Source organism: Manis javanica, chromosome 2 (assembly GCF_040802235.1).
Source record: "Manis javanica isolate MJ-LG chromosome 2, MJ_LKY, whole genome shotgun sequence".
NCBI lineage: Eukaryota > Metazoa > Chordata > Mammalia > Pholidota > Manidae > Manis > Manis javanica.
The window spans coordinates 214,348,762-214,369,525 of NC_133157.1; the positions used below are offsets into that span (position 1 = coordinate 214,348,762).

General features: G+C 40.2%; 1 long non-coding RNA gene across 1 annotated transcript in view; it reads left to right on the plus strand.

Moving 5' to 3' along the window:
• LOC118972822 (uncharacterized) overlaps positions 1 to 17,011 on the plus strand; it is a 63,584-nt gene extending 46,573 nt beyond the window's left edge. The window contains exons 2-4 of the long non-coding RNA XR_005061932.2: positions 1,555 to 1,763; positions 4,833 to 4,890; positions 12,767 to 17,011. This is a non-coding gene — a long non-coding RNA (uncharacterized lncRNA). The remainder of the gene's footprint in view (positions 1 to 1,554; positions 1,764 to 4,832; positions 4,891 to 12,766) is intronic.
• Positions 17,012 to 20,764: the final 3,753 nt, after the last annotated feature.

Sequence of the window (20,764 nt, forward strand, 5' to 3'; positions counted from 1 at the left end):
GACACAAATGACATTAATGGAAATGTATTGAATAGGTCACACTCTTCCACATTGGCTAAACCATTTCTGAGGATATTGTTGGTAATTCTGTCTAAAAGACATCAATGAATTGGAACAAGTACAAATGTGAACATCCAGGATGGTTAGTGATCTGGGGTTAAGGTGGAGTTGGTCTAGAAATCATGAAGGTTGGCTTTCAGAAATGAGGAGACTTTTCCAAGAAAGAATACTAAGGAGAGAGAAATCTGCTCTTAAATACTTGCAGAACATCTATGTTCTGGATGGCTCCTGATGGTGAACCTCCAGCTTATGCATGGAAGGAGAAAGGGCATAGTTTTCATCTGTATTAAGGGAATAAGTCTACACTAGGTCCTTCACTATGTACTAACCTCTCTGGTTGCCTAGTAGGCTTTCATTATAGTTTACATGTACTTAATGGATAACCATTGACCAGGTTTGCTAAGAAATAATGTTAACTCTCCGTGGGTAGTTAGATTGAGGATCTCTAAAGTCCTTTGGTCTTTACAACCGTAATGGTTTGTATCTGTGATTTATCATAAGCCTTAAAACTTTAGTCAAGAAAAATAGACTTGTATTTTATGTTTCTTATAGTTGATAAATGATAAGTTAATATGATTTTAGTAACTGTTGTTCTGTGGTCTTAGTATAGGACATATTAGCCTTATTGAGAATGAAGTATTTATTTCTAATTAAATAACTATTATTTGTTGAATGCTTATATATACCAGATGTTTGCATAGCACCTATGAGTAGACATGATATTGCTTTTGATGTATAGGACTTAAATAATAGGGCCAACTGTGTACAAGTACATAGTAGGGTTAATATTCAAAACTGGGTGCTTAACCAATCTGCCAGGTTGATGCCTCTTAAATTTTTTCTGGGACCCAGATTTCCTGAGCTTATAACATGTTGGGCTTCGCATACATAGTCTTCAGGAGTCTCTATTGTTGTCCATTTATTGTGGGTCTTTTTCAGGGTTTGATTCCTTTAAACTTCAATAGGACCAATATAAATACCTGCCCTTGACGAACATTTGAAAAGCAAACATCAATGAGAAACATATAAAACCCTTTAGTGGGCTCTCAGGAGTTTTCCTAAGTGGATCAGAGGAAGCTGAGACACGGACATCTAGCTGACCATTAGCACACACTTTGAAAAGACTCACAGATGTGAAGCTTTATAAAGTAGATTTGCATTTGTTAAAGGTCGCTCTCCACCGAGTATTTGCACTTATGTCTAAGATAGAAGAAGGCCCTCTGCTTCATTCCTCCAATTTGTCTGTTCCATGATCAATATCATAGTCTAGACTAAGACAACTACAGAATCTTACTGCTGCTTAATTTCCCATAAGATCAACTGGACTTCCTGAAACATCTGGGGTGGGCAGCAGAGGGAAATGCACGGTAGTGACAAATATCTTTATACCACATTAAGATGCACAATTAACAGAGCTGAGTGCTTCCTGTTATTTGTAATGCTATTCTACTGGGATCTCCCAGCAAATGTTTATGTCTTATTTACCAAATAAAGGAAATGCTGCAAGAGTGAGTCACAGAGCCCTGCATTTGAGGAAAAGTCAATGATGCACTTGGCATTTCACCCTCTAGCAACGGTCTAGAAGCGTCCCGCTCCTGCCAGCCTTCCTAGGTCTGGTATAGCCTCCTCCATCTGAAGACTCTGTTCAGACCCAGCCTGGAGCACCAAAGTCATCTTCCTTCCAGGGGCATAAAAGTCCCCAGGTAAGTCCCTCTAGGGGTATAGAACACTATGTTCCTCTTGCTGCGAATCCCACCCTAGCTTCTTTCATAAGGCCCAGGTATGGGGCCTCTGCCTTGCCTGATACCATTCTCTAATATATGCCTTGGTTTTAGGCACTTAGTTCTCTTCTTTTTCCTGTGTCTGAATCTTTGTGTCTTTGAAGACTAGATCCTGGAGGCCTCACTTCTAGCTGCATATGGCTATTTCTTCCATTTAACAAAAAATATTGAATGCCAATATGACCTAAGGTGCTGGAAACAGTGATGAACAAGACATTTTCTGATCTCAGGGAGCTTATAATCTAATGGAAGGGAACAAATTAAAAATATAGATTAAATAAAGATAAACAAGATGGTTATGATAGACCTCTTTTAAGGGAATAGAGTTTAATAGACACCTGATAAGCCAAGGGTACAAATGTGCCAATGATAGCAAGTTTTCAAGGTGAAAGACAGTGAAAACAAAATGAATGAGGAAGTCTATGCTTAATGTGTTTGAGAAAATACATAAGGCCAGTGGGGCATAAATAGGGGCAGAATGAGGCATGAGATGCAGCCTGATTCAGTAAGTCTTGGGTAAATCTAATTCCTCTTATACATTGACCTATAAGCCTTTGTGAAGTCTGCACCCTTTACTGTTTTATGACCTCTAAAAATAACCTTGATTATAAGATTAACCTCATCGGGGTCTGGCAAGTTTTTTTTCCCCCTCCATCTACACCCAATAGTCTGCTCTCAGCATGTCATCCATTTATTAAGACTGAGTTGATTAAACTCCCTGGGTTTTGCCCAAGGTCATACAACTGGGAAACAGGACAGGCCACTTGCAAATTCAGTTTGAGTTTCAATCCCAGCTCCATTATTTTCAATGTTACTAGAGTAACTACTTTACCTTTGTTAGTATGAAATAGAGATGTATCATTGGCAGCTGAGAAGAGTGAGTTAAAATATGCTAAGTAACTATAATGGGTCCTTGCATATAGATGGTACTCATACGTTCACTATAATTAATAATATATCAGATGTATCTGTTGGTTCAGTTGACTATTTGACATCTACACTTGGTCACATATCTTAAACTCAACTTACTATCTCCTCTCTCTTCTTATATCTACTCTTTATTCAATATTGTCTATCTCAAAAACTGGTACCACCATCCATTCATTTGTCAAGAGTGACTCAACCTTCTCCCTCAATTCCCATACCCAGTCAGTCACTAAGCTCGCATGTGTCATCTAGAGTGAATGGTTCATCCTGGTTTGTGCAAAACTGTACCAATTTTAACACTGACAGTTCCCTGTCCTTCCTATGTCTAACTGCTAAACATTTCTCAAATAATTTTTCTTTTCCCCAATCCTAAGCCAATCTACCATTTTTCTCTCATCTGGATACTGCCATAACTTTCCAACTGGCCTCCCAACTTTACTTTCAGCATCTCCATTTGACAATCTACCATGGCCAGATTAATCCTTTAAATCAGACAAAAATCTGATTCTGTCATTCACTTCACATAAAATACTAGAAAGGCTTCCCATTGCCCTTATGATAAAACCCTAGATCCTTAGGTGGTTCATACTTCTCTACCTGGTCTGGGTCCCATCTACCTTTCAAAACTCTACCTTACCACCAACATACCTTCTTGCCTTCCCCCTAAATACTATACTCCAGACACCCTGGGCTCCTTTTCTTTCTCTGAATTAACTAAGTTGTTAAGGTTCTCTGTACTTTCCCATATGCTGTCAGCCATTCTGAGTTCAGCCTTCTGTCCATCTAGTTAACTTAAAATTCCTACTTAAACAGCCCTTTCTTGGTGGAATAGTTTCAGAATCTCTAGGTTAGTTTCCATAAATTATCTTATATCATTTTAAAGCAGCCTATATCTTTCAACAACTTTTTAGTTACATCTTGAGTATCTTCTTCTCTGGCTAAATTTTCAAACCCATGAGGTTGAGCATCATAAGTATCCTCAATGGTATCTTCAGCCCCTAGCAGTGCCTGGTGTGCGGTAAACATTCAACTAATTGTCCTTAAATGAATAGATGAGTGAATTAGTAAAACTGCTGACAGAACTATTGTTTATGTTTTGCCAGTTGTGTATTATTCAACTCCAGGAACTACCCTCCATCTTGTAGTCACTGTTGAATTGTATGCTTTTTATGACACTTATATGGCAAGTAAGTGCCTTGAGGAAGGAGTCCTGTACCCACAACGCATAGGCTAAATTAGGCTATTGTAACAAACAACTCCTACATTTCTGTGGCTTAACCAAAAGTTTATTTCCTGCTCATCTACAATAAATTGCAGGTCCAGAGTCACTCTCCAAAGTAGCAGTCCTCCATTCTTTGGGATCCTAGGATGGTTTGATTTTTGTTGCTGCCATTTGATGCTCCCATAATATTGAGTCACACAAAGCATATCCTGGAGGGTCTTGTGTTAAAATTTAATTAGGGTGACCTGGAGGAGACACAGAGATCTTTTCTTCAGAACCATAAGCCAGAGTGGTCACATGGCCCTGCCCATGATAAGTGGGGTGGGAAGGTGTAATTCTTCCAGTGTTCATAGAAAGAGGGGGAAACTGGGAATGAATGAACACTCAGTATCTCTAACATAGATATTTTAATATAAATTGTACAAATTTGCCCTTTGGGCTAGTGCTCTGAAGACTTAAGCCACTGCTATGTCTACATGATAATTTTCTTGGGGTCAGGAAAGACATCTGAACCTGGCATAGGTATGTAGGGGGACATGGCATTCTAGGCAATGGGTACCCACAGGGATATCAAAGTTGGGGGAAGCCTCAAAGGGAGTAAGTAACATTTTACCAGGTGGCAGCAGGCTAGAGCTTTGTAGGAGGCTGGTCTGGGGGTTTTCTATAGTAAGTGAAGGCATGGTATATTTGACGAAAAGATCATTGGACTTGGTATCATTGAACTGGGATCAAATGTTTAGCTCCACTGATTGGCTGTAGGGCCTTAGTTGCTTAATAACCTTGAGCTTGTTCCACATCTGTAAAAAGAGGGAATCTTATACCTGCCCTGTCATCTTTCACAGGCTCCTTCGGTGAATCACAAGATGAAGTGTTTTCATAAAGAGTGGACTCTTTGTTATAGTAAGTTGAATAGATGTGAAAGCACTATGTAAACTTTAAAATACTATATAAAAATATAATGCAGCATTATTATTACAAAAGTTATTAAGGAAAATGAAAATGAATACAGAGCACAAGAGAGGATTATAGTGTTTCCCTCTTGAGTATTCACCTGAGTGTGTCTCCCTTGATTTGTATTCCGGGAAGGAATAATGTGAAGGCCTGTGTGTTTAAGACATATTGGCTCCATTCTGCATTTGCATATTATGGATTGCCCCTAACATGCATTGAGTGAAAATCTTTATGAAAAAAATGGTGCTGTTGTAGCAGAATACACCATGGTCGCTTTTATCACCCTTTCTTAGGTTCAGCCTTTTCGCCTTGAGCTAGGAGGAAAAAAAAAAGAGTAAATATTTCAAGTAAATGGCTTAAAATTGCCATATTAAAAAAAAAAGTAATGTCTGGACCTTGTTTAGTCCTGAGATGCATAAACCAACTGTAAAATGATGCCTTCTAGATAATTAGAGAAATCTGAATATAGACTGTACATAAGGTGAAATTAAGTGATTGCTGTTGGTTCTGTTAGGCACATTACTGTCATGGTGTTAGGGAAACTATATAAACAAAACATGACCTTATCATTCAGAAATTCATACTGAAGCATTTACACATGAAATGACATGGCATCTGGGATTTCCTTCAAACTAATCCAGCAAGCAAAAAAATAAACAAACAAAATTAGGACAGACACTGAGAGGTGAGAGGTAATGTTGGCAGAATTATGATTATTATTGAAGCTGAGGGATAGATGCAAGGAAATTTGTTGAAGTTCTTTTTTTTTTTAAAGAAACTTGTTATATTAAAAGAACTTCAAAAATTTCCATGTAAGAGGATGAAGTCATTCCTGGGGAAGTAGAGAGTTTCTAGAAAACCTTTGTGAACAATGAATACTTTCAGAAAATTATCGTAAGCAACTTATGCCAAGAAGGGGATTGCTGTATGTCACTCTGGAACCCAGTCCTTTTGTATGACTAAGAGATAAAATCCAAACATGTGATCACAGCAGAAGTGATGTATTAGAAAAATGCAGTTGGTTCTAATTCTTAGAAGTGATGAGAAACAGACAGTTGGCCCTTAATCACTAAAAATGATCTGAAAGTCAAGCTTTGCTCTCTGCCGATCCTCTTTCTCTCCTATACTGGCCCCCATTAATGATGCTTGAATGCTCTGTCATGTTGTAGCTCTGTTTATTTAAATATGTGTGAGTATGAGCATTTGTATGATTGGACCACAAATATCCCTTTGTCTGGGGATGCAGACAAATGGTTCATCCAAAGCTGTACAGAAATCTAAAGGTTCTAGCAATGGCAAAGAACTGGAAAAGATATTAGTGATAATCACCTGACTCATTCATTTATTGGTTCATTTATTTTTTGAACCAAATTTGAGTGTTTATATACAGTGCCTGGCACTGTACTAGGCACTGGAACTCAAATGGTGAATTCCTCATGGAGTTCATAGTTTAATGAACCAGGGGCTGTAAGTCTTGTCATAAATGAAGAAATGGAGGACCAAAGAAGGCAAATGATGACACTGTGCGTGTGTGTGTGTGTGTGTGTGTGTGTGTGTCTGAAATTACACACTGGGAAAAAACAGATATTCACACCACAACCACAAAAAATCAAAAACAAAAACAAAACTATTATGATCTATACATGCACACAGTCTTATAACCAGGCTAAGCTGCTTTTTCATTCCCTAGATGTGTCAGCCAATTTGATGTCCTCATATCTACTTCTCTGCCTGACTTGGCTTCCCTCTTTCCTAGTCAAGAAGGCTAGCTCCTCTTTCTTCTTCAGAACCTAGAGTACATGTCACCATCACTCAACCTTGCTGGGATGTTCCTGCCCTGCTACACAGAGAAATCACACAGTGTGCTCTCACAGCACTCTGTTCAGACGTGTGACGTAACACTTGAGACCTGGGTGGGCATTTTGTTGTTCCGCGTCTGGCTTCCCTGGGGAACTCTGAAACTCTCGAGGCAGGGTCTCTATCTCATGCATCATTGTATCAGCAGTGCTTAAAACAGTGCCTGATTCATAGTAGATGATCAACAGGTGTATACTAAATAAACGAATGGGTGAATTAATGAATCGTGTTAAATAAATGAATGGATTAAAAAATATCAGATGAGCCTCTTTGCCATAAAGGGTTAGGCTCCCAAGAGTAGCATACAGGCATTCCTTCAGCCAAAGTCATAAGGTTTCTAAGTTGGAGGAGGTCTTAAAGTTCATCCACTTCCAGCCCATATTTTAGCTTTGGAGTACATACTATGATGGACTGGGCTTTCCTGGTTGGCAGAGTGAATTGCCTTGCTATGCTTTGATTACTCTAATGATTGTGTGTTAATAGATTCCGGAGAAAATAGGAGAGCCAGTAGGTATGAGAGGGAGGGGCAGGGAATAGCAGAGACAAAGTTAAACATTTACAAAGGGGCTTATCTGCCTCGAGAAAATGGTCACATAGTGTCCTAATGACCTCCCTATTTAATACTGCAGGCCCCTCCCCAGATTCCTCATTCCCTTACCCCGCTTTACTCTTTAAGTTTTTCCGTGGCAGTTATAAACTTCTAACATACAATACAACTCATTTTCTGATCATGCCCATTGTTTAGTACCGTCTAGCTCCTGATTTGGTATTCCTTTCTCCACATACACTTACCTCTCACAGGTTTATTATATTCATAGCAAGTACTCAGTTTTTGGAGGCCGTATAGCATGATGCTTCAGAGAGGTGCTTATCAAGCCATCTGCGGTGAAGGACTTGTTACATTTCTACTCCATCATGTGGATCTAGGTGGGATCCTGTTGTGCATAAGTAGCATGCAGCCTGCACCATACTCACTGTGTCGGTTTAACACCACCAGAACTGCTCTTTATCCTATTCATTCAGATGAATCTGTTGATCACTCTTAGATGCCAGACTAAGAGCAAATTGCTCTAGTTTACATAGTGCTTACTCTCAATGTCCGATTTATCTCATCTCTCACTGGTAACAGGTCATGGACAGGCACCAGTCTCCTGACTATACTTTGAGGAGCAATGAACTTCAGAGTCCATTGCCTGGGTCTGAATTCTAGCTCTACAGCAGAATAAAGCATTGTGATTTTGTATGTGATTTCTTAGCCTTTCTGGGTCTCAGTTTCCTCCTCTGCAAAATGGGGATAATTGTAGTGGTCCCCATAGAGGGTTATTGTAAAGATGACACAAGTTCATATATGTAAAAAGCTGAGAACAGTGCCTGGCACAGAGTCAGTATTCAGTAAACATCAGCTCTTATTGTTACTCCTTGACATTTTCTCAATCAGCAACACTCCCTCATTCATAGACAAGAGTCATGCTGGGAGTACAGGTGAAGGGGGCTGTTAGTGGGAACTTGGGAAGCTGGACGCATATATAGGGACTCTTTCCCTCTAAGCAGCAGTGGGCTTCATTTAGTGCCTCCAGCAGGAGAAGGAAAGAGGATGCATATGGCTGAAGATAAAAGAGATGTTTTTCTTGACCTAGAGGTTCCTAGTGATTTTGTCCATTTTGCAATAAAGTTTTTACTTCTGGGTGAAACTCAGCTTCTCCTAGAAGAGGTGAGAATGTACAATGAGAGCTGTATCATTTTCTGGAAAGTTTTGCAGTCCTTGATGAAGTTTGCTTTCAGCCTAACTTCATGGTCCTTGCCTGTTTCAAGCCAGCACCTCCTTGGGGAGACAGTTTTGACTTGTCAGTAACGCTCTGAGAGGTGGTCTTGTAGAAGTGTCCCAGGACGGTACTTCTCCAACCTTGATAAACATTTATTTGTTGAATGGATTTGTGTATATAAGCCCAGCCCACTTTCTAAAGAATATTTAATAAACACACCACTTTTGCATATTGAACATTTAGAAAAGATGACCAGTCAATTAATTAATGAGGAGAAAATAGATTCTGTTTACTAAGCTGCTTTGCTTAATTTAACTAATATTTGAGGGATGACTGGACTGAAACTATATATACATACCACAAACTCTTGTGCAACACATACTATATTCTAGGCACCATACTAAGGATTTTATATGATTTAACTAATTTAACCCTCTTAAAAGCCACATCTAGTTAGCAAGAGTATCTCTATTTAGAGATGAAAGAACTGGGATGCAAATAGGTTCAGTGATTTCCCCAAGGTCATACAAGTAGTGAGTGACAGAGCTGGGATTGGAACTCAACCTGTCTGGTTTAACACCCTTGTCCTTAACCGCCATGCCACACAGGATGGTTAAAACTCTGTTTTAAAGAAAAGCATATCAGAAGTGTAACTATTTCATTGTCAGGTAAAAAGAGGTTGCCGTTTGGTACCTATGATGTGTGGATATGGGCAAGTTACTTCCTGTCTCTGAACCTTAGTGTACCGATTTTGTAAGTGGGGCGATTTGATAAGACACTTCCTTGGTGGGGGGTCTTCTAGTCGTCACTCACTAGGTGTTCCTGCCTCTGATCACTACCACCACTTCCTTATCAGGGGCTCTGCTTGGTTTCACTCTCTCTCCTTCTCCTTAGCACCTTCTACCTTTCCTGATTGCCCCTATTTATTGCCCCAATTTGGCTGCAACTGGCCAGAAGGAATTTTCCGAGTTGTTTCTGCATGAGAGACAGTAATCTACCAGGCACAGTCCTGGGAGATCAACAAGCATGAGGATCCACAAATGGAGCATAATCGAGGGCCATCTACCTCTTCGTCGCACAGACCCTCCAGCTCTCCTCCTCCCCTCAACCAAAACAGACATCACGGGGAAGTCCAGGAACAGACAATGATGGACAGATGACTTAAAAAAAACCCTAAATTATAGGATCCTTCAAAAAAACTGAGATTCTGTTTGATTCACTGATATATTCCCAGTGCTCAGCATAGTACATGCTACATCCTAAAAACTCAGTATTTGTAGTATAAGGAAGGTTACCTAGATCCACTTCTATCCAATGCATAATCCCACCTTTATAATTACTGTCTGTATGTGTGAAGCTATGCAGAGCTTAAAAGCCCCATTCATGTCCATTATTTCATATATTTGCAATTATCTCACATAATTCTTCCTGGGCTCTAGGGCACCAAGATAAACGCTGTTCATATCCTTTTTTTTTTTTTTTTTAGAGGACTTCCCTTTGCAACAGCAAAAACATCTTTCCCCCACACCCCCTCCAATTCTACTCTCCAGAAGTTGGTCAGGGATTCAATTCAAGAAACTTCTTTTCTGAGAGTCTAGTGGGTATCAGGCAGTCTTCCTGGGCACTACAAAGCAAAGGAGAACAGAATAGCCAAGAACCTCAGCAGGTAGCAATGACTTGTAGGTCAGGGAAAGGAGGACACCACATGGATTTTCTTCTTTCTTTAGTCAACACAACACTCAGACTGTCTGCAGAAATAGATGTGACTCACATGGGGCGTGACCACACAGCTGAGAGGAATCCACAAGATGGTCTGTCTTGGTATCAATAGTAGGAGAGAAGGAACCTTGGCTACTTCCTATGGCACAAACCAGAAATAAATATTTTGGTTCATTCAGGAAAATATTAGTCATGTCCTCCTTTCCACTAACAATGGCTGACAGTGAATAATGGTGCATGCTGTAGGTGAGCACGAAGATTGCTAGTTCATTACTTTACATGATTAGTCATGGGGACTTAATCATTAAAAGCCTTGCTTTAGAAGGACTTGCCTGCCTTTCAGTGTTTGAAGCTGTGCTTCATTAGAAGTATGAGTTAAATAATCTCTAAGAACTGTAAGTTCCCCTTTTTATGCCAGTGATTCGGATTGGCCACCGACTTCCGTAGGCAGCTGTAGGCTTAACTTACTCTGCTCCGTCTTGGAATAAGGAGAGTGGGTATAGCAGTACTGTGTGGTGGCATGAAGTCATGTAGACACTCATGCCGAACCAAGGCCCTGAAAAGGTGGGGTGGGCATTACTTCTTTTTTAAAGAATCATCCAGGTTCTTCATGGTTGAATCAACGTGATGGAGAAGAGGTCTGTATTTCTCCAAGTGAATTGCTCATAATGGAAATTCAACTATGAAAAAGTAATTCCTTCGGTTGGGTTCCTCTGGATCCACTTTTACAAGGAATATTTCCTTGTGTGGTATTGCTAATGAATAAAGGAAGAAACATTTTCTGATGCCTACTTCACGGACCAGAGGCCATATGGGTATAAGCTTACCTAGTGTTTAAAATTCTTTTGTGAACGATGAGATGGATGTCCAAATGGATTATGTAACTTACCCCAGGGCCAAGTAGCTAGCACTATGAGATGCAGTCAGAGTTCAAATCCTAGGATTATTAGGCAGTTTCACCATAGCACCCTGCATCTCCAATACCTCCACATGATAGAGTTTGCATCTCTCTTGTTCTTAAAAAGATAGTTAGCTAAGTAAAGACAATGGACACCAAGAGAGAGTAGAGATGAAAAGAAGGGAAGTAGATGTCCCATTCTTCTGTCTTTCCACCCAGCAAAATATCAGCTTTGGAACCAAATTACAATCTGTCTTCTCAGCTCCAAAACCTGAAGAAATGAGCACCGCCAGCCCAAACCCTGTGAGCCTCTGCCTCTTCCATCTTTTGCCCTTCTCATTGCTCAATCATCACAAAAACACGGTCCCTTGATACTGCGCCCTTAGTCTTTCCAGTCTTTCTTATTCCATCTCATTCACTCTCTCCATCACCTCTAATCCGTTCACTCTCTATTGACTGCAGTCTGAGTTAATGTTCTCCATGTTTTTGTTAGAAATGCTCTCAGTAGAGTATTAATGATCACCCCCCCCCCCCTTTTTTTAACCAAATATAATAGGTTTTTCAATCCTTAGCTTGCCAGACTTCTTTTCTGCATTTTAACCATTGGTCATTATTTGCAAAAGTTTCCATTCTCTAAATTCTTCAAATGTCTTAGACCTTCTTTTTGGATTCCCATTCCCTTGTCCATTTGTTAATTGCTGGCATTTCTCAATGCTCCACCTGGGCTTATAGCTTCAGGGGTGACCGACAGGTAGAGACACCTTCTTCCTCATTTCTAGATAGCATAGCCTGTGACACATTTCCATCTAGGTGTCCTTTGGTCATTCAAACTCAATATATCCAAAGCAGAACATAGCCGCCTACCCTCTGGAATTTTCTTTCTCTATGAGTGATAGCACTATTCACATGCATTCCTAAGCAATTAGCCTGATAATCAATAAAGTAATTCTTGCCTTCTTTCCCCAATTGCCTGCCCAAATCCAATCATCAAATCCAAAATGTTACTTTTTAAATCTTTCTTGAATCTCTCCCTTCTCTCTCCCCACTACTCTTGTCTCAGCTATGGAATTGTTACTCTTTGGGCTCAACTATGGCAGCAGCCTCTTGACTGGTCTCTCAGTTTACACTTTCTCCTCCTTCCTTTTCTCACCACAAACACCAGTGTGACTCATCTGAAATTAAAAGCTAGCTTTCCTATTAAATTTTTCAAGGACTTCCCATTTTATTATTACAGGTCAAACGTTCAGCTCCTTTGCATGATACATAACAGCCTATGTCATCTGTCACACGTGACTTGACCCTTGCAGCATTTGGAAAAGTGTTTGGCACATGGGAAACTTTCAGTTATGCTGGTTTCTTCGGTGATGATGAAGCTGGTGGTAACCACGGCCCAGTACCTCTGCCTACTGCCTTAGCTGCACTCCTGTCATTTGTTCTCCAGCAACTGCCTATGACCTACACTTTCTCAAAACAATATGCCAACATTTTCCTTCTGTCCTTTTGACCCACACGGTCCCTGCCGCCTGATATGTTTTGCCCCATGAACTGCTTTCCCTCTGGTTAAATTACTCCTTTCTTTCTCTTTCAGGTGTTATTTCCACCTGGAAACCTCCTCCTAAAGACTCCTGGTCGGAGAGGGTCTTTTCTTCCTCCATACTTTCCTCGCCCCTTGTGAATACTGTGTGTTATGGCTGCCTATTAAGCTAAGTCTCTCTGCCCACTAGTTGGTGGGCTTAAGGACCGAGATGTTCTTGCTCAGTGATTCATCCCAGGCGTTGGCATAGTGTCTGTCACTGAACACCTGTGAAACGAATGGGCAGCAGAATGGAAAATCGAAGGATGAGGATGTAGACTGCAAAAGTGACAGGACTCTGGAAAGAAGAGGCAAAGATCAGCCTCAGACCTCCCTGCGGGTACACAAAGGCCTGCTTTTGTGTTTTGAAACCATTCTACCATCTTCTGGTTTTGTGTCCTTGGTGTCTGCTTCAAGGACATGCTTTATTGAAACCTGCTTTATTCAAGCTTCATTTTTTAGTTTGGGTTTTATCGGGAATCAGCTATCTTTAGGAGATACATTCTAAAAAGTGTTCAGGCACAAACACTTGAATAGAAATAAGAATTAAAGGTATTGAAAGCTGGTTTTGATGGACATGAGATGGATACTGTGAAACCTATAGTCCCCCGGGGAGGGGTGTGGGTGAAGGGGCTCCCTGTAAGGGAGTGAACCGCTTTCTTCCACTCCATGGCCAATGCAAAACTGCATTCTTCACCATTTCACGGAGGATTGGCCTTGACACTGCCTATCTCTTAAATTACCCTCAAGTTGAGGGGAGATAGCAAATCTCTACGCGTGATTAAGAACCTTTTAAAAGGGCAAAGTTCAGAGGGAACAAAAATTTCCTGCACAAAACCATAAACAATTACAGTCCTTCGGCCTTCTTTATTCCCGATTGGTAATCAGCTCCTTGCCCAAGGATATAAGGTGTGATATTTGTGCACATGCTAATCAAACTGTTCCAAAAGTCAGACTCACACAAGACTTATCCTTCCACAAAGTAAACACAAGCCGCCGTTATTGTTTATCACCTCAACTATAAAGAGCTCTAAGTCAAGTACTATTGATCCAAGTAGAAGAGATAAAACCTGAAGGACGCAGCGTGTGTTGTTCTTTTACTTGCGGCCACTTCCGTCTCTCGAGTTTCACATTTCACAGGATCATAAAATGCACCACGCGGTGGTCCACGTGAACACAGCTGCCGCCGACCCTGCCAGTTACAACAGCGTCTGAGAGGCTGAGGGTGACGAGTGGGTACAGTATTGACACTGTAAAAAAAGCACAGGCAGTGGAGCCAGAAAGGTCTATTTCTGCAAGTTTTACTAGAGTGCTATTACCTCTTTTACACTCTGGTTCCTGTCTACTGCCAAGATCTTCATATATTTTGAAGTTTTTACTTAGGTGCATACAAATTTAGGATTGTTATTTCTTCTTGTTGGACTGAATCTTTTATCATTATTTTTTTTAAAGTTCCTCATGATACTTCTAGCCTTCAAGTCAATTCTATCTCTTGAGACTCATATGGCCACATCACTCTCTTTTGGTATGGTATTCTTGGGGTACAGTGTTTCCTTCTTTTGACTTCCAACTTCTAACTTCGTTTTAATTCTAAGAGTGTTTCATTAGCAACATATCACTGGATTTTTAAAAATCGAGGCGGACAGGTTTTGTTATTGAACTGTAAATGAATCATCCATTTACATTTAACACAATTACTAGTAAATTGGGGCTTCTGTTTGCATCTTCATATTTGTTTTCTACTGGTCCTACCTTTTTGTCCTTTATTCCTCTTTTCCTACCTTCCTTTGGATTCATCGTGTCATATAAAAAATGATTGCATTTTATCTCCACTATTTTTTGGAGGAATTACCTCTACCCTTCAGAATTTCTCTCTTTAGCCTCCTACCTCAGAAAGCATCAAAATACAGCAAACGTCTTGAGAGGAAAGCCTGTTGGATGCTTGATGCAGGTTCCTTTTTCTACAGGGACTTTGTGTACTAAGTATCTCAAGACTACAGTCTTAGGTTCCAAACTTTCCCAACGCTCAGCTCAGGGGCCCAGGGCTCCTCCAGGTCCCAATATGCTCTATGAGCCCATGCGAATGTCAAACTTCTGCAGGTTTCTCTTTCCCCCACTGGTGGCCACTGACCCAGGTCAAGTCCAATCCTTAGCATTTGTCCAGAATTGGTAAACAGCCTCAGGGAAGGAAATTATGGGCAATCTCGGCTCACCTGAGAAAGACTTCTCTCTGTAGTTCTAGCTCAGAGAATGATCTTTGCTTCCCCAGATTGCTAATGTACTTAAAATTATGATTTTGGGGGTGACATCATTTTAATTTTTTTCTAGTCAGTTTAGTAGGAGCAATGGCCTACTACTACCTCCCTAGAAATGGAATTCCCCTTTATCATTATAATTACACATCTGAGATGCAGAGGCATATGTAAGTAGGCAGGGCTGGATTCAGAGTGCTTGGTGTGAATTCCTGTTCTGCCATGTAGGCTTCACTGGGCCTTGGGAAAGTCATTTAACCACTGGGCCTCTATTTCTTCTCTTCTAAGTGAAAATAATGGTGGAACTCATCCCAGAGGGTCATTATGAGGATCTGCATAATGAGTGGTGTAATATTTCACATGATGCTTTGTACATAATAAGTGATCACATTGTTAGCTATTATTAGATTGTATTGATTGTATTAGTTAGGAGCCCAGAAATCACTGATTTTAAATCAGATACTGCTTAGGAATCGTGTGGCTTTGGATGACTTATTTCATTTCTTTGTGGCTCCATTGCATCATTGTGAAACACTGGACTAGTAATAATATCTCATAAGGGCTTAATTTCTAATTTTGTAGAGGCTCAGGTTTGAATCATGGGAGTTGTGAGCCAGGAACATCAATCATTGAGATCACAATGGTTCTCAGATGCTGGTTTCCAAAGCAGTTCATGACCAACACCCATGTCACGGGTCTAAAGCTTAGCTAAGGTCTCAGATAAATTTGTAACTGAACTGCGTGAATAGCATTCAGGGCATTGTTCTCATGTTCATCACATGAAAAAAGACTTCAAACAATGGTGTTCCAGAGTAAGCTGAGTATTCTAGTTCTACCATAAGTGATAGTATTGAATATAGATGCTCAATTTTAAATTAGCATCAAAAAAATTATATACTCTTTAATCCTATCATCTGTCAAAGCATGCTGGGGGTTTTCTATATTTTCAAATAATTTTATTAGTTTACCAATTGTATTTTGAGAAACACTGTCTTTTATTCTAAGATTATGTTCTTTCAACTTTTCTTCTTAATTACTACAGTTATTGCTTTCTGAAATGATGTTGGATTGTTGTGTTGGCTTATTTTAGATGATTTTATTTAGCTACAATAAAATCCTTTTGAATTTAGGATAGTCTCTTAGTTAAACAAACCAACAAACAAAACTTTACTCAGCTATAATATCCAGAAGTCTGAGAACCGCTCACTTGGGTATATCATAATTCAGACTCTTCCCAATCTTTCTTTAGCTTTTCTCAACTTCAGATATGTTGTATAACACTTGCCAAATATCTACAAGTCATGGATATATCAATTTTTCATTTGTACTCACTGCATTTTATGAAAGAAATTATGTGTGAGTGGTATTCATAGTTTCAGGAATTTTCAGAAATCAGAGCTATATTAAACTTGAGTTCCAAGGATTCATTTCTGAACTTTTAAATATCAGCTCTCACATTGTCAACATTCTAAATCTTTTTAACAAATGGGAGAAACTGAGGCACGGAAGTTTTGAACAATTTGCTTCAACTTGCATGATCAGTGTTGGAGTCTGATAAAGCAGCCAATTCCATGAATACCTAATGTTTTCCAGGCAAATATGGTCCCCTTTCTGTTTTCCAAGCAGGGCAAATATAAAAGAAGATAATAAATCTCCTCCCCTTTGGCACACTTCTCCTCTCCCCAGAAACTATGTCACAAGACTGCGCAGTTCCTTATTGACTCCTGAATCCAAATCATGGTCCTGCTCCACCTCTTGGCTGGGAGGAGACCAGCCACTCTCCTGCCTTTCTGGAGGCTGCCAGTCAAAGGTCCAGGTTCCAGCACCTGGTTCCTACTGATGGTTCCAGGAGGTGCACACAGGACATTCTGTCAGGCTTGCCCTGCATCTCAATGGCCTTCTATTTTTTTCTGTCATCAGCAGAGACTGTTCATCTGGTTCTCACATACTTTGTGGTTTTTCTCCTGTAGAACTTGGAGCCATGGTAATAAAGTCAGTTTTCAAGGAAGCAGTGGATTGAATGTGACTCTTTCAATGAAGCTCAGAATCACAGCACTTACTTGTCTCTTGATGTTGACAGCTGTGTTTTTCTGGAAGGACTCTATGGCTTCCATGTGTTTTATTTATGTGGGCCTCACACGATGATACAGTTCTGATCATTGGAAGTCAACTGCCCCATACTAGGTACTAGAGGGTCCCCTTCTCATCACTGTATGAATTTAGAATCATTAATTTTCAAACAGAATTGGTAACATTTATTTAGGTCAATTGCTTGTCTTTGAGGCAGTAACCTATTATTAACACCGTCTGGTTGATGAGCCAAGTGAGGTAGACCAAGATAAACTTTTCTCAAAAGATCCAAATAAGTGGTGGGAAGAAAGAAAGGGACGCTCTCTTGTTTTCACATATTTTAACCATGAACCCTTTTTTACAAAGAAAATTTTATGTGGAAACCCAATTTTCAAACCCATTAAATCAACTGGCATGCCACCATTTCAGAAGTTCTAAGAAATTACATCTATTTTTACTACCAATAAATGAAAAAAATCTTCAGGCTGTTTTGATGAAATGAGTATGTGGATTTGCAGATATGAGATGACAATTATTTCATAGTAGCATCAGTGCTCAATTTGCATTTGTCTTTGTGCCATCAAGTAAGCCTCTACTTACATGGGAACATAGATGGAAAAGTTACAGGAAGAAAGGACTGCCTGGCAATCACTGTACATTCTTTGGTTAAATCGACTAAGAAGTTTCAAGAGCACTGGGTTTTATTCTAAGTAGAATCACTAATAATATCTAGCTCCTACCCATATTCTTTATTATAAATATAATAATTAGAGGACCTAAAACATATAAATAAAAATATAATAAAAGTGTGATGCTCTGGTGTTTCATGCAATGCACACACTTTTTACAGGACCACCTACAGTATTCTGTGTTGAAAACATTCTCTGCATACATTGAACCCTGCCTGGCATTTAGTTGAATGCAGTCTGTGTGTGTTCATTTGTGCCACTTTATGCAACCAGATGTGTACAGGCTTGAATTTTAAGAAAAAGGAATTTCAAGTAAAAACTTTCTAAATAATGCCATAATTCCACAAAGTTTAACGATATGCACAGAGATGGGAGAGAAGCTTCAAGTTGTTAACAAAAACTGGTTAACGTAGCCCAAGATAACACATTAGAGGGGCTCTGAGATTTTAAAATTTAGGGAACATGTTTGAGTGTGCTTTTGTTAAAAATAGTATACATGCTATCAATATTTGAGTTAGATATTGTGAAACATATGGAAAACCCCAGGGAATTTTCTTGCTATACTCTATGGTTTGTATCTCTCTCCATGTTCTAGTGTTGACTATCCCCCCTTCCATATCTACTGTACTATCTTCTCTGTATCTTCAGCATAGTAAGCTCTTTGCCACCTGAAGGCCTTTGCATTAACTGTTGTTTCCTCCACTTGAAACACTCCTTGACATCGTGATGGCTTCATTTTTAATCTTTTGTTCTCCACTCAAGTAACACTGCTTCAGGATGAGAAACCTTCCTGCTAACAGATGGCTCCTTCCAAAAGAGCCCTCTCTCTGCCTCCTACACCCCATCATGTCATCCTATTAAATCCTAAGAAGACCCATTACATACCTTTCTTTTTTACTTACTTGTTCCTTGTCTTCCCCAACCAGAAAGAATAATCTGGAAGGACAGGCTGACTATCTACCTCAGTTTACCTGGACAGTCCTGATACATGTCTATTGTTCCAAGTGCTTCTTAGCACTGCCCTTTCATTCTCTAAAGTGTGTCATTTTGGACAACAAATTATATGGTCACTTTCACCATGCCTGACTTAGTTAAAGCCTCGTCTCCTGATCCTAACATAATACTCGGTACATGATAGATGCCTACTATGCGTTTGCTGAGATTAACGTGTCCTGGATTGGAAATCATGAGTGCGGGGTTCTAGTTCCAGGTCCAGCCAGGGCCTAAAGCACCTAAATGATCAGCAGTAAAGCAGGTGTGAGCTTTAGCCAGCAGCATCCCCAGTGATTTCCATTAGCATGTGCTCTGTCCTATCAGGCCGATAACAGAGTACTTCCAGACAAAATGGTTCTGTCTCCAGAGATTTACATAGAAGTTCAAAATTAATTAATGGTCCAAAGCTTACACTGGCACAGGGGCCAAATTTGACTTGTAGTAGCAAAGAATTATCAGAGCCAGGGGAACCTCCTGGGGCACTGAGTGCCTGTTGCTGGGAACGCTTCAGTTCCCCAGGGCAGTGTATTCCCATGGAAAGAATGCTGGGTTGTACATTCTAATCCTGGCCTGTCAATTAATAGCTGTGACATTTAATCGCTCTGAGGCCAAGATTACTTCTGTGTAAAATGTAGAATGTGATTTTGATCCTCCTGATAAGATTCTCACATTTTTTTTCTCTCTCTCAAGTTTGCTGCTAATTATTGCTGCTAACTTTTGCTGCAAAAGCTGATTAAGTATTTTCTTGCAAAGTGTAAGTGACAAGACTGCCTTTTGAGATATTAATAAGAAGGAAGCCCAACATCATATAATTCATCCTGGCTGGCTGCCTGGCTGGCTGGATTTCAGGTCCAGGGATTGAAGGTTGGGTGAACTATACAAGGAGCTGAGATGAATCCTTCAAGTGCCTCTTAGAGAGACACAAGTCTGTTCCTGTCTCTTATGTCTCAATTTTGGACTTCCTAAAGTAAGTGCAATAATTGCTGTTTTGCTTCCATCCCAAGATCAAAAGAGGATTCCATGTGCAAATGTTGCTTTCAGGTGAGGAAGTTCTATATAAATCCAGAACCTTGAGGTATGGCACAAAGTCCAGGTAGGGGCTCTTACATGTCCAGGCAGGAGTCCAGTGAGAAACACTCAGGAGTGAATGAATTTCCCTTTCTGAAATGTGATAAAGATGGCCACACAATTGTTTATATGGACCTGGGAGACTGGAAAGGTAAGAATGTAAGGATGCCCATATGTGGAAATGATGGGAATAAAGGCAGAGTGGAAAGGGAGGTGATGTGCTTTAGCACCTGCTTTGGGCCAAGTTGCTTTACATGGGGGATCTCATTTAACTTAACCCCGAGTACAAAGCCCACAGGAGAGGTCATTATCCTACTACAGATGAAGAAACAAAGGGTCAGAGAGCTTGAGTAACTTGTCCTAGAAATTGTAGGTCATGGTCAGGCCTGCTGAAGTCCCCAGGATACAGAGACATAATTAGAAATTGGAAGTATGTGAATTATGGCACCATAAGAATTTGCCTTATTTGTGGGTTCAACCTTGAAGACTGGTCTGCCCCTTCTCCAACCAGGTGGTGAATGTGCCCTCCCTTCTCTTATTCCTCTGACCACCCCCCCTCTCATGGGCCCACTCAACTTCAGGTCCACTTGTGTGGCAAACAGAGAAAGCAGGAAGAATTATGTCCATTCCTCTGCATCCTTATTTTGTGCACCATTCACAAAGCTTGTTTACTTGTTTAGTCATGGAAGTAACCTTCAACTAAGTCCCAGTGAACATTCTCAGCAATCTTGGAACCCAAACCAGCCCTCTGTGGTTTTGCTTAGGCATGAGGACACATGGCCTGGAATTAATAGAACCCGAATTCAACCTCATTTCTGTCTACCTCACCCACCCATGCTCTAGCTGCTCTACCATTCAGGGCTCTCAGAGGGATGTGAACAAAGATAGACTCCACCCTGTACATGATCCTTTTATAAAGTATGAAAGAATAGTGACAGGGA